Source organism: Sus scrofa, chromosome 5, assembly GCF_000003025.6.
Source record: "Sus scrofa isolate TJ Tabasco breed Duroc chromosome 5, Sscrofa11.1, whole genome shotgun sequence".
In the NCBI taxonomy this organism is placed as follows: domain Eukaryota; kingdom Metazoa; phylum Chordata; class Mammalia; order Artiodactyla; family Suidae; genus Sus; species Sus scrofa.
Window position 1 is genome coordinate 34,332,619 of NC_010447.5, and position 15,465 is coordinate 34,348,083.

A 15,465-nucleotide genomic window follows, 5' to 3' on the forward strand; every position below is an offset into this window, starting at 1 on the left:
TTATACTAAGTGAATGCATAGTATGTCTCTGTCTCTAATCTAGTACCACAGGGTTCATTCTAGCCTTCTCTTCTTGCTCATCTGTAACTTTCCCCTCCAACAGAGAGAAATCTGGCTCTTACCATCCACCATCCATTTACTTATTTGTTCTATCCTTTGATCAATCTTAAATTAGGTTGTTTATTATTTAATTAATTAATTTATTTATTTTTGTCTTTTTGCCATTTCTTGGGCCACTCCCATGGCATATGGAGGTTCCCAGGCTAGGGGTCTAATCAGAGCTGTAGCCATCGGCCTACACAAGAACCACAGCAATGCAGGATCCAAGCCGCGTCTGCAACCTACACCACAGCTCACAGCAACACCAGATCCTTAACCCACTAAGCAAGGCCAGGGATCGAACCCGAAACCTCATGGTTCCTAGTCAGATTTGTTAACCACTGAGCCATGACGGGAACTCCTGGGTTGTTTATTATTTTGTACTATGTATATATAATCTTACTGAATTGTAAGAACTGTTCTTTTGTTTGTTTGTTTGTTTTTTGTCTTTTTGCCATTTCTTGGGCCGCTCCCAGGGCATATGGAGGTTCCCAGGCTAGGGGTCTAATTGGAGCCGTAGCTGCCAGCCTACACCAGAGCCACAGCAACGCGGGATCCGAGCCGCGTCTGTGACCTACACCACAGCTCACGGCAATGCCGGATCGTTAACCCACTGAGCAAGGGCAGGGACTGAACCCGCAACCTCATGGTTCCTAGACAGATTCGTTAACCACTGCGCCACGACGGGAACTCCAGAATTGTTTACTTATTCTTTATTATTGTAGATGTATCTTTTACCAAGTATATGTGTTGCAAATATTCTTTTCCTAGTTCAAGCCTGCCTTTTAATTTTCTTTCAACCACCAAAAAGTTTTCATTTTATGAAGTCCAATTTATTGATTTTATTGTCATAATTTTTGCTTTTTGTGTTCCATCTAAGACATTTTAGCTTAAGCCAAGGTCTCAAAAATTATCTCCTATATTTTCTTCTAGATGTTTTAAGAGTTTTAGCTTTAGGTGAAATGATTCATTTTAAGTTAATTTTCGTCAACCGAATTCTCACAAGACAGCACTTTTATTTTTGCATTCCTCTTTCTTTGATTACATAATACTAAAATTACATTATTATAGTAACAGGTACAACTACTACAGGCAGCTTAGAAAAGCACAATTGAGTCTTGGTAAATGTACTACTCAACTGGGAGAGAGGACATGCAGAGTGTACTAGAGAATAGCCTCCCTAGCATCAAGTCTTCAGCACTATGGACCTCAATAGGTTAGTGTTTTTTTTTTTTTTTTTTTGTCTTTTTGCTATTTCTTGGGCCGCTTCCGCGGCATATGGAGTTCCCAGGCTAGGGGTCGAATTGGAGCTGTAGCCACAGGCCTATGCCAGAGCCACAGCAACGCAGGATCCGAGCCACGTCTGCAACCTACACCACAGCTCACGGCAACGCCGGATCGTTAACCCACTGAGCAAGGGCAGGGACCGAACCCGCAACCTCATGGTTCCTAGTTGGATTCGTTAACCACTGCTCCACGATGGGAACTCCCAATAGCTTAGTTTAATGGAGAGAAGGGAAATTTTTGCTTACTCTGGTATAACATGTAAAGAGGAGATGGGTTTAAAAAAACATCTACCAGATAGAAACAAGTGAGTTGACAGATCAATTTTGGGCATGGCAAACTAGCCCCATATTATGTTTTTAATTTTGGATGTCACAATTTTTCAGGGCTGCGATCATGGCGTGTAGAAGTTCCCAGGTCAGGGATCAAACCCACGCCACAGCAGCAACCTGAGCCACTGCAGTGACAATGCTCAATCCTTAACCCACTGAGCCACAAGGGAACTCCTGGACATCACAAATTTTTTTTAAATTGGCAAACTTAAACAGTGGTTTACAAACTGTTCTTCAGAGTTCTGGCAGTTACCTCAGTGATGCTCATGTGAAAGAAGTTTGTTAGTTTTATGTTTCTATTTTTCATGGATTTCTTTTTTATTTTCTGGTGGCTCTATAGCTTAAAAGAAAGGGAATAAAATTTGGAGGTCATGATTGAACAGGTACTCACTCAGAGGAAATCAATCAGACATGAGTGTGCTGGATAGTATGTGTGGAAGGTAGTGCTTGTTTCCTGACCAACAGCCATTTCCTCCTCTTTGCTGCACAAAACCTGATTTTGTACCAGTAACAATGTACCCAGTATGGTACCTTGCTGGTACAAAGCTGCAAAGGTTTCCACCTGCAGAGACTCAGCTTAGTCCCCATCTTGCTTGATCCTACTTCAAGAAAATGTTACAGCCCTGAGGCGTTTCCCTGAGTGTTCACTTCTTACTTACTTGGTCTTTGCAATAGCCAAATAAGGTCGACAGGTAAATGAATAAATGGTGAGAAGATATCTGATAGCATCAGGAGGTCTTGATTCATTTTAGTTATTTAAGGTTGATTCATAAATCGCCTCATTAGCTTGATTCACATTTACATGTCTCAAGAGAGATAACTCTCTCTAGTTTCCTTGGTGAACAGTTTACCAGCCTTATCAATCTTAATGTCAGGGTGTAATGTATCTGCTTAGTTCTTCTAAGCAGAATTTCCCTCTGTAAAAATGAGCTTAGAATGTTGCTTTACTTACCTTGAAGAAAAACCTTATTTGATCTAATTTAATAAAATAAGAAGTCCCATTTTATGATTTAGGTATACATAATCTTAGATTACAATCATTTTGTTTTATTATTAATTTGGACTGTGTTGAGAAAATCATTTTTTTGCTGTTAAAAGAAGCTGCCTAATTTATTCTCTGAATTGTGAACGGATAAATTTAATTATCAGTCTCTCAGAATTTCCTTTGGCAACATCCTTTCAAACTTCAAATCCTAAAAACCAAAACTGGTGTTTTGACCAAACTAAAATGCAATGATTGGTAGGCACAAAATAAAGAATAGCGTAAAACACCATTCCGGGTAAATTTGAGAAGACATGCAATTGAAACAAAAGAAAATACCTACCTCATTCCATCGCTGGAAGGCGTGTCTGGAACAGGAATCAGCAATGATGTCCAACATCCCAACCACGATTCCACAGAAGTGGAAACTGGGGCTCAGAAAGATTAAGTAACTAGCTTTAGATCACATTCCTTGTCATTGGCAGGAGTTTAAATCAAGGTTCCCCTACTGCCAGTCTTGTGTTGTTAATGGTTGCTGTTTTCCATTAAATCATCTGCAATGAGGATGATCACATCTGCTACGGCCATCTTTACACTGGGTGTCCATGACTGGTCTCACTGGTCGGTCATCATCACCCTGGTGATCAAAATGATTAGGGAGGTGGACCTTTCTGTTTCATTCACTTCTGATGGATGAACTTCAACCTTGTCATAGCTGCCTTGGCTTTTCACCTTGGTTTTGTGAGCATAACTAACTCATCGACCTTTCTAGTTATCCATTTCAAACCCAGGGGGAAAGAATTAAGAGATCTTAATCTAGTTTGATGAGTTGTATAAGCTAATCAAAGAGTGAGACTATCTCACAGTTGTAAAGCACTTCACAGATGATGATGTACTTTCATATATACCACAATTCTGAGTGATACCATTCCTACTTTACAGATAAGAGATATGAATTTTCCAGCTGAGCTATAGAGCCAGAATAGAAACAAGTTCTTCTCCAAATCCAGTACTTTTCCCACATGTTGCCTATTGCAAATCACTTAAGAAAACATCTATCTTCCATTATAACGAACACGATTAACTCATCTCCATTTAAGAAAATGAGGAAAGGCCAAATGTTTTTCTTATCTATTATTATTCTAATACTTGGAAAAAGGCAAACCTGAACTAGGAAGGTTTAAAACATTTGCATTAGAATGTATTAATTCACAACAAGCATATACTGAACACTTACTACATACTACAAGCTGCTGGGTATGAGGGGACTACCCTGTTTCTGGGAGTAATTTGTAAACTGTGAACAGTTTAATAATGTAAAGTATCATTATTTTCAAAGAAAACTCACAAATTAGTTACACCCTATAAATCTCTGGCTATCGTTACACAAAGGCCCAAATTAAAGACTAAAAATGGCTTACTGGGAGTTCCTGTTGTGGCTAAGTGGTTGACAAATCCGACTAAGAACCATGAGGTTGTGGGTTCGATCCCTGCTCTCACTCAGTGGGTTAAGGATCTGGTGTTGCTGTGAGCTGTGGTGTAGGTCACAGACGCAACTCGGATCTGGCATTGCTGTGGCCCTGGCACAGGCCGGCAGCTACAGCTCTGATGAGACCCTGGCCTGGGAACCTCCATATGCTGTGAGTGCGGCCCTAGAAAAGATAAAATAATAATAAACAAATAAATAAGGCTTACTGAAAATAAATCTTCCCAATCACCTACCCCAGTAACCGCCTATTCAAGATAAAGAAACCCAGAAGGGAGAGGTTAACTGACTGGCCAAATATCACTTCGCCAGTTAGTATCAAACCAAGATAATTGTTTTAAAAGAGTTTAAAGTTTCAGGAACAATGAGAGATCTTGAGACTCTTCTGGAACTTTAACATCCAGGACCTAATAATGTTTTGATTTGTCTATAATAAGTAAACATGAAACACAAAGGAAGCTCCTAGTTTCTTTACAATAATGTGGCAATTCCCTGGTCCACAATTGCCAAAAGATGACTAATGGGTTTATACCTAACAGCTCTCAGTAATGGAAATCACTTGACACAATGATCAGGCAAAATTGGAGCATTTATATTTCAACTACTTTGTTGTTGGTTTTTTTACAAAAGTGAAAAGAACTGATGGTGTTGATACAGCACAACCCATCCCCAAAGCTCAAGTTATCACTTTCAACTGTTATGCAGGGTAATTTGAGCTGGGAATTTCAAAAGGTGTTATTTCCACAGCACATTAGGATAACAAACACAAAGCACCTAAGTCAATGAGTATGGCATTATATAAAATTAATGGAACGTAGACAAATGAGATGTGATCAGTAAGTGAATGCTTCATTATTAGTCCACTTTATTCATATCAGAGTTTCCTCATAATTCAAAGCAATCTTCACAATCTGTCATTCACTTCTAGTCAAAGAAATGGAGAAATCCATTAATGAGTATTGCTTGTGAAATTGGAATCTACATTGTTTTAAATCAGTGGAATACTAGAGGCAGAGAATCCAAAGCATAAATTATGCTGTTAGCAATAGGGTATCCATTCACCTTACTGAATGGCAAATAACAAAGGCATGCAAACGGATATGAAGCACAGGCTCACTCAGTTGCTCTTTAAAATACCTGTCTCAATATACCCTACCAAACATCCACAGGAAGATAAAAGGAGAATGAGGCAAAAGAGGAAATCAGAAGGATCTAAGATGATGTCAACTTTACTTAACTGTATCACCAAATTGGCCTCTGTTTTGTCTATCTTAGGCATTTAGGGTCCTCACTACAAATGTTAATTGGGCCTATCAAATTTGGATATTTCACCTAATTGAAATTTTTTGAGGATTTGCTTGCAAAAGCACTAATTTAAAAGAATAAAACCTCCTCTGTGGAGGTTTAACAGGCATAAATATACACAGTGTATTATAAATCAAGTAATAGGAATAAATACTCATAGCAAATTATAAACAATGCCATTTCACTGAGCATCAATAAAACTAAATAATGAAGACAGACTCCTTATCCTCCATATTAAAGAATAATTTTCAAAAAGTAAAATCATGACTCTCAATCAAATGTAAAATTAACACATGTAAAAGATTTTCTTTAATTCATCAACTAATAAGAGAGCCAGTAAGATGTTATGGCAAGTTCAAAAAGAATTTAGGGCTAGTTAGTGAGGCAGGACTAGTCTCCATGAGGAAGTGGGTTCAACCCCTGGCCTCGCTCAGTGGGTTAAGGACCTGGCGTTGCCGCGAGCTGTGGTGTAGGTTGCTGACGCAGCTCAGATCCCAAGTTGCTGTGGCTCTGGCATAGGCCGGCAGCTACAGCTCTGATTGGACCCCTAGCCTGGAAACCTCCATATGCCAAAAAAAAAAATTAAAAAAAAAAAAAGAATTTAGGAAGCTGGGGTATTCGTAGAAAATTTAACAAAGAAATATCAGAAAAACATTGCTGGGTTAAGATATAAACTGGTATGGACCAACAGGCCATTAATCTCTTGGGTTATCTGTTCTACCAGGCTCCACTACCATCTCTACCTGACAAAGTCTGAGTTAGTGGACCATGTTACCAGGTCTGGGCCTTAATCAATAGTAAGTACTGCTATTAACTAAGCATCTTCCCTGCACTATCCTTAGGTGGCCTTTGTCTCTGTTTTATATTGCAAGACAAGCCGTCCACTTTTTTTTTTTTTTCCCCTTCTGGCCTTATTTTCAAGTTTTGGGTAATTTTTCTGGCATGTCCTTGTATTACTTAGTTCTACAGGACCATAATCTACGTAGGCCCAAAGCAGTTCATGGGTGGATGAATATTCTAATTGACCAAGAGTGCTTTATTCTCTGCTTGCTTTATTTAGTACTTAGTCATTAGAAATTTCAAACCCACCTACATCAATTTCATCAAAAATATTTTCTATTGCCCTAGGTTTTGTTTCTACTTAATTTTTTTTGTATAAATCTGTGGAATTAAGGAGATAATGGGGATGTACCCATTATATATGAACACTCTTTGTTAAAGCTTCCTGAAAATGTCTGAGAATGCCTTCTAGAATTGCATTTGGGGTAACCATAGAAATCTCATTAGCTTTAGGTAATGGGGAGAAAACAGTGTCTAACGTCTAAAGGAAAGATTTACACAAAATCCATCTCCTCTGTGGTTATTTCTTGCTTTTTCACTTTATAGATTCCCTTCCCTCTTGATTTCTTTCCCTTTTTCCAAATATAGCTTGATAAAATCTGACAACTTTTCTAGAATTTTGATGGTTACCTATTTTAAAGCCTCTAATACACAAATTATTTAAAAATGGAAGATGAGTATAATTAAATAAAACTATAACTCAATCAGAAATCCCTCCTTATCCCTCCCCATTATCTCTTAATAAAAACACTAGTATGAATTTGAAAAACAATGAGTTGAGACAATCATCCTTTTACTTAAATTTGCATTTGAATTTCTGGTTTTTCCTTTATGATAGTTTTTCTAGAAATGAAATCATAGTTTCAAAGGCTATGACCACTGGAGTCAGACCAGGATTATGCCCCCTCCCTCGGCCTCCCTTCCCTTTATTACTAACACTGTGACCTTGGTACCTAAGGCCTAGCTAGCTTTGCTCATTTGTAACATGGGCATCATATTGGAGATGTTAGATAATATATTCAAAAATCAGGCTCAGAATTATAGCTCAAAAAATGGTAGCAACCAAAAGCAATACCTCATTCTGACCCCACTTCATCAAGCATTCCATTTTAAATATCATCTCTTCTGGACCTATGGATTATCATACTGAGAGAAGTAAGTCAGACAGAGAAAGACAAATATCATATGATATCACTTATATGTGGAGTCCAATAAAAATGATACAAAAGAATTTATAAAACAGAAACAAACTCATAGATTTTAAAACCAATCTTTTTTTTTTTTTTTTTTTTGTCTTTTGTCTTTTTTGTTGTTGTTGTTGTTGCTATTTCTTGGGCCTCTCCCGCGGCATATGGAGGTTCCCAGGCTAGGGGTTGAATCGGAGCTGTAGCCACCGGCCTATGCCAGAGCCACAGCAACGCGGGATCCGAGCCGCGTCTGCAACCTACACCACAGCTCACGGCAACGCCGGATCGTTAACCCACTGAGCAAGGGCAGGGACCGAACCTGCAACCTCATGGTTCCTAGTCGGATTCGTTAACCACTGCGCCACGACGGGAACTCCTAAAACCAATCTTAAGGTTACCATAGGTGTAACCGTTGGTGGGAGGGAAGAATTGGGAGGATGGGAATAACACATACACACTACTGTATAAAATAGATGATTAAAAAGCACCTACTATACAGCACAGGAAAAGCTACTATTGAGTAACCCATATGGGAAAAAAAATGGATATACTTATATGTATGTATGACTGATTCACTTTGCTGTACACCTGAAAAAAATATAGCTCTGTAAGTAAACTATCCTCCAGTAAAACAAAATTAAAAGTAAAAACTACCAAGCAATTTATAGAAAAATAAATAAATGTATGTCATCTCTTCATAGAGGCCTTTCTTGCCTATCTCCTTCACCCCAGATATTCCCTACCTGAGTTCCTTGTTTCTATTATAGCATTTTTTACAACTTGTCATTACTTACCTTTTCTGTCTTGCCCATGGGATTAGAAGCTTCGGGAAGCTGGGGTAATATCTATTTCATTTACTATTGTGTATCCAGAACCTAGTCCAGACATTTAGAAAGCATTTGAGAATAAATGAATCTTAGTCCCACATAGGACAGCATTATCTAACATCATAGAATAGGGCTTCTCATAAAATAATGTGGAAACCTGTATTTTTTTCCTTCAGTCTTTGCCACTATCAGGGAATTGAGAAAAGGATTTCTGGATGCATAAATTTTCCTTCTGTAATCTGTCAAAGGATATAGGATTTAAGAATAAAGGATATGTTTGAATACTGTATAATTAGTGAATATTAAAATGTACAAACTTATACAACTCAATAACAAAGCGCAAAGAACTCAACTCAAAAAATGGACAGAAGAACTAAATAGGCATTTTCTAAAGACATCCAAATGGCCCACATAGACATGTAAAGATGTTCAAAATCACTAATTATCAGGGAACGGCAAAACCACAATGAGATAATGATAACGTGTTAAATGATTATCATCAAGAAGACAAGTGATAACAAGTGCTGGTGAGGATGTGGAGAAAATGGACACCTTGTACACTGTTACTGAGAAGGTAAATTGGTGCAGCCATTGTGGAAAACAATACGGAAGTTCCTCAAAAAAATTAAAAATAGATCTACCAGGAGTTCCCATTGTAGCTCAGTGGTTAACGAATCCGACTAGGAACCATGAGGTTGCGGGTTCCATCCCTGGCCTTGCTCAGTGGGTTAAGGATCCAGGGTTGCCATGAGCTGTGGTGTGGGTCACAGATGCGGCTTGGATCCCATGTTGCTGTGCTCTGGCATAGGCCGATGGCTACAGCTCCGATTAGACCCCTAGTTTGGGAACCTCCATATGCTGGGAGTGCAGCCCTAGAAAAGACAAAAAGACAAAAAAAAAAAAAAAAAAAGATCTGCCATATTATCCAGCAATCCTACTTCTGGATAAATACCTAAAGGAAACAAAAACAGGATTTTTTTTTTTCAGTTTTTAAAGTTTTATTGAAGTATAGTTGATTTACAATGTTGTAATAATTTGTTGTACAAAAAAGTGATTCAGTGTACATATATACATATCCATCCTTTTTCAGATTCTTTTCCCATATAGGTTATCACGGAATATTGAGTAGAGTTCCCTGTGCTACACAGCAGGTTCCCATTGACCATCTATTCCATATACCAGTCCCAAGAGTGTGGATATGCCAGTCCCAAACCCCCAATCCATCCTTCCCCCCGACCTTTCCCCTTTGGTAAGTCTGTGAGTCTTGTTTCAAAAACAGGAATTGGAGAGATATATTCACTCCCATATTAACTGCAGTATTATGCACAATAGCCAAGATATGGAAACAACCTATGTGCTCACCAATGGATGAATGGTTAAGAAACTATGGTATAAAAACACAACAGAATATTATTGGACATGTCCAAAGAAGTATATGTTGTCATTTGTGACAACATGGATGGACCTTGAGGACATTATGCTAAGTGAGGGAAGTCAGACAAAGATAAATAATGTATGATTCAGTCCTATGTGGAATCTGAAAAAGCCAAGCTTGTAGAAACAGAGTAAAATGGTGGTTACAAGGGGATGGGGGTGGAGGTGATGGGATACGACATATGTTGTTTAAGGGTACAAATTTGCAATGAGTTATAAATAAGCCTAGAGAACTAATAATGTGCAATATGGTGAATATAAACAACAATATTGTATTATAATCATCAAACTTGCTAAGAGACCAGAACTTAATTATTCCAGCCACTAAAAATAAATGATAATTATGTAAAGTGATAAAATTGCTAATTATCGATACAGTGGCAATCATACTACAATATATAAATGTATCAAAATTAGTATGTTGTATCCCTTAATTTCCCACAATGTTATATATCGAGTGTATTTCAATTAAGTATAAATATTCTTTTTGTGTCACATATCAAACTATAAATTAAATTAATTTTTTTAACTTATGAGACTTCCTAAACCTATAGTTACTCCTTAATCATATACAATGATTTTTTTCCCAAGGTAATGATAGATTAAATTTCTAAATGTATAAATTTAAGGCATCCATTGCCCTCATTCGTCACCCTTCATTTAGATATCCTCTGCACTTCATTTAACATAACTCAAGCCTTTAGCAAACGCAAAGAAAAAGCATCAATATAGAAAATCCATATGTGCTTATTTGAAATGCAAATGATAGTAAATGTCCTGGGTGTGGTGCTGACTGAGCTTAGTTTTGCAAAACATATACTTAGTCAAGTGACATTTCACAGAATTACTTCCTAAATCTACAAATCTGATAACATCTACCCTATCTATTCTTATTCAGTTTTCTGGGAATTCCAGTTCACTTTAGAATAAAGTCAAATTATATCTAATGAGAAATATTCTTGTTATTTCTGCAACCTACTTACTTTAAATAGTCAAACTCAGAAGCTCAAGATCAAGCTTACAGTCAAAACCAGTGGGAAAGAAAGTACCTTCCAAACTAAAGGTAAAGTGGCTTCAGTAATGGCCTTGCATTCTAGATTGAAGAGAAGTGCTGAATTTCAATGATGGGAATATGCAGAATGACCTCTTCCAAGGTAAGTATGCTTGAAACCAATCAAAGGAATTCAAACAGATATAAATCCATATGCATCAAATTATATTTTTTTTCCTAAACTACCTTTTCTGTTAAACTACATGAAGGGACAGTGTTTTATACTTTTGTTTCATTTGGTTACTCTTTATGTTTGACATGTTTTTCCATTTTAAAAATTATAACAAAGATCCAAAAAGAGAGAAAGAACACTCGTTGCAACATGAAACCATTTCAGACATAACTTCTGCCTTATGTGGTTCCATATAAATTAAAAAAACACACAGGACAGATGGTACAGAAAAAGTTTCACATGGGGATTTTAAAACTTAGGGATATGAATTGGTTGAATTTCATGTGATTCTGTTGATCAAATCAGAAAAATACAAAGCCTCAAAAGTAAAGCCACTATGTGGCTTTGGCCTAAAAAATTTGAACCTAGAAAACATCATCTAGCACATGAAAAAAGCAATACTCTTCAAAGTCCATTCAAAATCATTTTGTTTTTTCAGATTCATCTACTTTATGAAACACAGAAGCCTTGGTGTGATTCGAAGGTTCAAGACTGAGCTAAGAGACATAGATTCTAGGTCATACTCTATTATTGCCAAGAAATTATAATCTTACATTTACGGGCTTCTGTTTTTTTATCTGTAAATTCAAGGCATTAAATTAGGTCATACTTAGTCTAGCTAGGTACACTTAGTAGCACCCTAGATACTAGCTCTAATGTTCTCGAAGTCAGTGTTCCCTATAAATATCATAACGTTCAAAGCATCTCACCCACCTTAATACAGAAAGTCCTTAATGAATACCCTTCTTCCCATCCAACACTGCTTTCAAAAAGGGCTCTACTGGATGGAAATTAGGAGCACTAAACACAGACTTTTGTCTTCACCTTTTTGTCTAGGCATGGCTTTTCTTTGCCCTTATATGCTACAGTAGCATGGCTTTTGAGACTGGTAGACCTGAGCAGAAATGTCACTTTGCCAATAACGAGCTTGTAACCATCATGAGCAAGTCATTTAATTTCCCTGAGGTTTGGTTTCCTCATCAGTAAAATAGCATATTAATAGTATCTTTATCATAAGGCTTTGTGAGAATTAAATGAGATGACATATAAAAAGCCACTGGTAAGGTACTTGTCATGTGATCAATTGTTATTATTGACATCTCTTCCTATTTTGACTTGTCCTATGGATTTGTGTGGTTGGGGCGGGGGTGCTTTGGCATACACTTGACAGAGAGCAAAGATTGGTACAACAGAGCGAATCAAAAGGAATAGGATTGGGGTGGGGCAAATGCAAAATGCCAAATTTAAGCTTCAAAAATGAAATCTGCAGGATAATTATTTTTAAAGCTAAAGTAAGAGCTGCTAAGGGAATTCTTTTCTTGTCTCTATTTAACAAATTGGTAACTAAATGCATGTTCAGAATTAGAGGTATTTCTGAGCTTGGCTTAGGAAATCCCAAATTTGGATTATCTCATTAAAAACTATCTCCTTCAAATGGAAGGAAATACATTAAGATATTAATAGTGAATATATCTGGGTGGTAGAAGTATAGGTAATATTTATTTGCTCCTTTATATGCACTTCATTTATTTTCCAAGCTATTGTTTTCTAAAATAAAGGTACTATTTTATAATTAGAAAATTAATCATTATAAAACATGTAATAACTAGAGAAAAAAGGATATGGCTCTTTCATGGATCTGTTTATCACATTGCTTAGATTTTCCTGCAGCTGCTTAATATTTGCACTTTTTTTTTCTTGTTAATGATATAATTATTTAACCCTCCTCTAAGTCTGTAGCATCAAAGTCACTGCTTCAAAGACTGAAATTCTAAGATGATTGCAGTACATCTAAAACTTCCATTTAGCATGAGGGAGCAAAGTAGGCAGAGGAAATAGTTTTTTAAACATGTTTACACATTTACTTTCTTACATAGACATATGCATATATACGAACATATGCATAAATACATACATAAACAAGCATACACATACATACACACATTGCCCCCGCCTCACTTCCTATTGCTTTTGATCCTGGATAAGGTTTGATTATTGCTAATGATACCCAGCTGTGCCAATTCCTTGGGCTCTTTACCCATGTTCTCCTTTCTCTCAGAGGCAATTTCTCAGGCTAATTTCAAAATGAGGCCATTCTGACAGGCCCTGATCTAGCATATGGTTGGCAAATAGCCAATGAGTTCAGGATGTTTAGCCAGATCAGTCAGATACTGCAGATGTGGCCTCTGCTTAAATGACCTAAAATGGACTTCAGGTCTTAGAGGCTGAAGGCATGCTAAGAGACCAAATTAGAAGTCACAGTTAATAGGAAAGTGCATTACCCCTTCATCTAGTCATCTAGGAATAAGCATATGCTCCGAATTATTAAAGACTTCTAAGGGCTAGCCTTATATATTTATTTCTTTTTAGAGTTAGAGGAGAAATTAGAAACCACTAATTCAACCACTTGCTTTTCACACATGAAAAAACAGAGCCAGAGAGGCTAAGAATTTTACACAGAGCCATCATGCCTCCTGAAACTTTGAGTCAGATGTCAGTCTTTGGTTTTAGGCATCTGAAACCTCCCTGGCTATCCTAAGAAAGAAGATAACAGAGTGCTCACAGAAGTATAGCAAAGTGTCAAGTGCTAAGATCAGAAAGGACAAAACCAGGTAGCTACAGTGGTCTCAGGAATAGGAACCATTCAATGTGTTGACAGAGAGCAACCACAGAACAAGAGGGGCCAACTGCTGTCCTTATTCCTGGATCATTCCATTTAAGAGTCCAAGGACCAGGAAGAAAAAGTCAGATTGACTCTTGGGTCATCTGCCCACTCCTCAATCAGTGAGGCAAGAACTCTGACTTATGGTCTCAGGAAGTTTTCACTTAATAGGGAGAGAGAATTCCACAAAAGGAAATCAGAATACTATTATGCTACTGCTCAAAAAGGGAGAATGGGTGAAAAAACTTCCTATGCCCACTCCGCTTGCCCAATGTTCCTTTTATTACATCAAACTGTCTTTAGGTATAGAAATCCATGAGTTGATTAAACATATCCCTTATACTGCTTAGAGATTTATGTATTTCTCGAAATGACTATTTATATATTCCTCTGACTTTGTCCTATCTCCATTGGATAGGACAAGGAAATACTCCGAGGGGGGTAATATATTTACAAATTAGAATTAATTTAACAGATCCTCCAGTAAAGGAGAAAGGGGAACTCATTAGAAAGCCTGTGTACCCAAGATGATGGAAAAGGGGAAGTGAAAGGAGAGATCAGGAACACCAAAGATAAAGATAAACACTGTCTTTTTCACAGCTTTGTCTATTTTTTTTTTTTTTTTTTTTTTTTGCCATGCCCAAGACATGTGGAAGTTCCTGAGGCCAGGGATTGAACCTGTACCACAGCAATGACAATGCTGGATCCTTAGTCTGCTGAGCCACTAGGGAACTCCCATTTTTGTCTAGTCTTAACCTAACTATAGGACTCATTAAAGTTTGCATTTTTGTCATACTATTTTTTATTTTTTTATTTTATTTTATTTTTTTGTCTTTTTGCCATTTCTTGGGCCGCACTCATGGCATATGGAAGTTCCCAGGCTAGGGGTCAAATCAGAGCTGTAGCCACTGGCCTACACCAGAGCCATAGCAACAAGGGATCCAAGCCACATCTGCGACCCACACCACAGCTCACGGCAATGCCAGATCCTTAACCCACTGAGCAAGTCCAGGGATGGAACCCGCAACCTCATGGATACTAGTCAGATTCGTTAACCACTGAGCCACGATAGGAACTCCGTCATACTATCTTTCAGATACATCTTCTAACTTGTAGGAATCTACTAAGTAGCTGGAGATTAGTTCTTCTCTGTGGGGCCCTTAGACAAGTGAACAAATTTTGCTCTCTTCATGATGATTGTGAAAAGATCATATAAAAATTGAGTTAGAGACAAAGAGAATCCGTTCCATACCAATGGCCTCCTTTTCCCTCAAATTGCTCTCTGAAGTAGGAGAAATCAAAATTGGTTAATATTTTTACTTACTAAGAATAAGGCTTGCTTTCTAAAACTTTTGCATGTGCCAAAAATTTGTAGCAAAGGATAGAAATTGTGCAGATTCAGAGTTTTTCATTGTCAGATAATCCTAAAGTAATTTGGATTAGTCTATTTTATTTTCCTATTTTTTAAAGCCCATGTTCAAGATATAGTTTCTAGAAGAGGAAAGAACTGACATTGTTTGAATACCACACATTAATCCTGCACAGTAAGTATTTTACTTGCCATTTTCTTTAAAGATAAAGAAACAAAGGCTCAGATTTATTCAATAACTTGCCGAGGTTTAATTTCAGAATGAATTCTGCTCTGAAATGTTAATACTTACCTATTTAATTACAACTTATATATTTTTTTCATTATTTCATTGCCCTATCCATTAAACACAAACACACACGCACACAAAACTCTTCAGTGAAGAAGTTGAAAACTGAAAGAGAATTTTCTAATCATACAATGCGGAAAACATGT

The 15,465-nt window shown here is 37.2% G+C and overlaps 1 long non-coding RNA gene across 21 annotated transcripts in view; it reads right to left on the reverse strand.

Annotated features, from left to right (window-relative positions):
• LOC102168027 overlaps window positions 1-15,465 on the reverse strand; it is a 209,937-nt gene that overhangs the window by 115,750 nt on the left and 78,722 nt on the right. For 20 of the 21 annotated variants that reach the window (XR_002344024.1, XR_002344023.1, XR_002344036.1 and 17 more), the window contains one exon: window positions 3,041-3,334. The exons of the other annotated variant lie outside the window; for it this stretch is intronic. This is a non-coding gene — a long non-coding RNA (uncharacterized LOC102168027). The remainder of the gene's footprint in view (window positions 1-3,040; window positions 3,335-15,465) is intronic. 21 annotated transcript variants of the gene reach the window in all.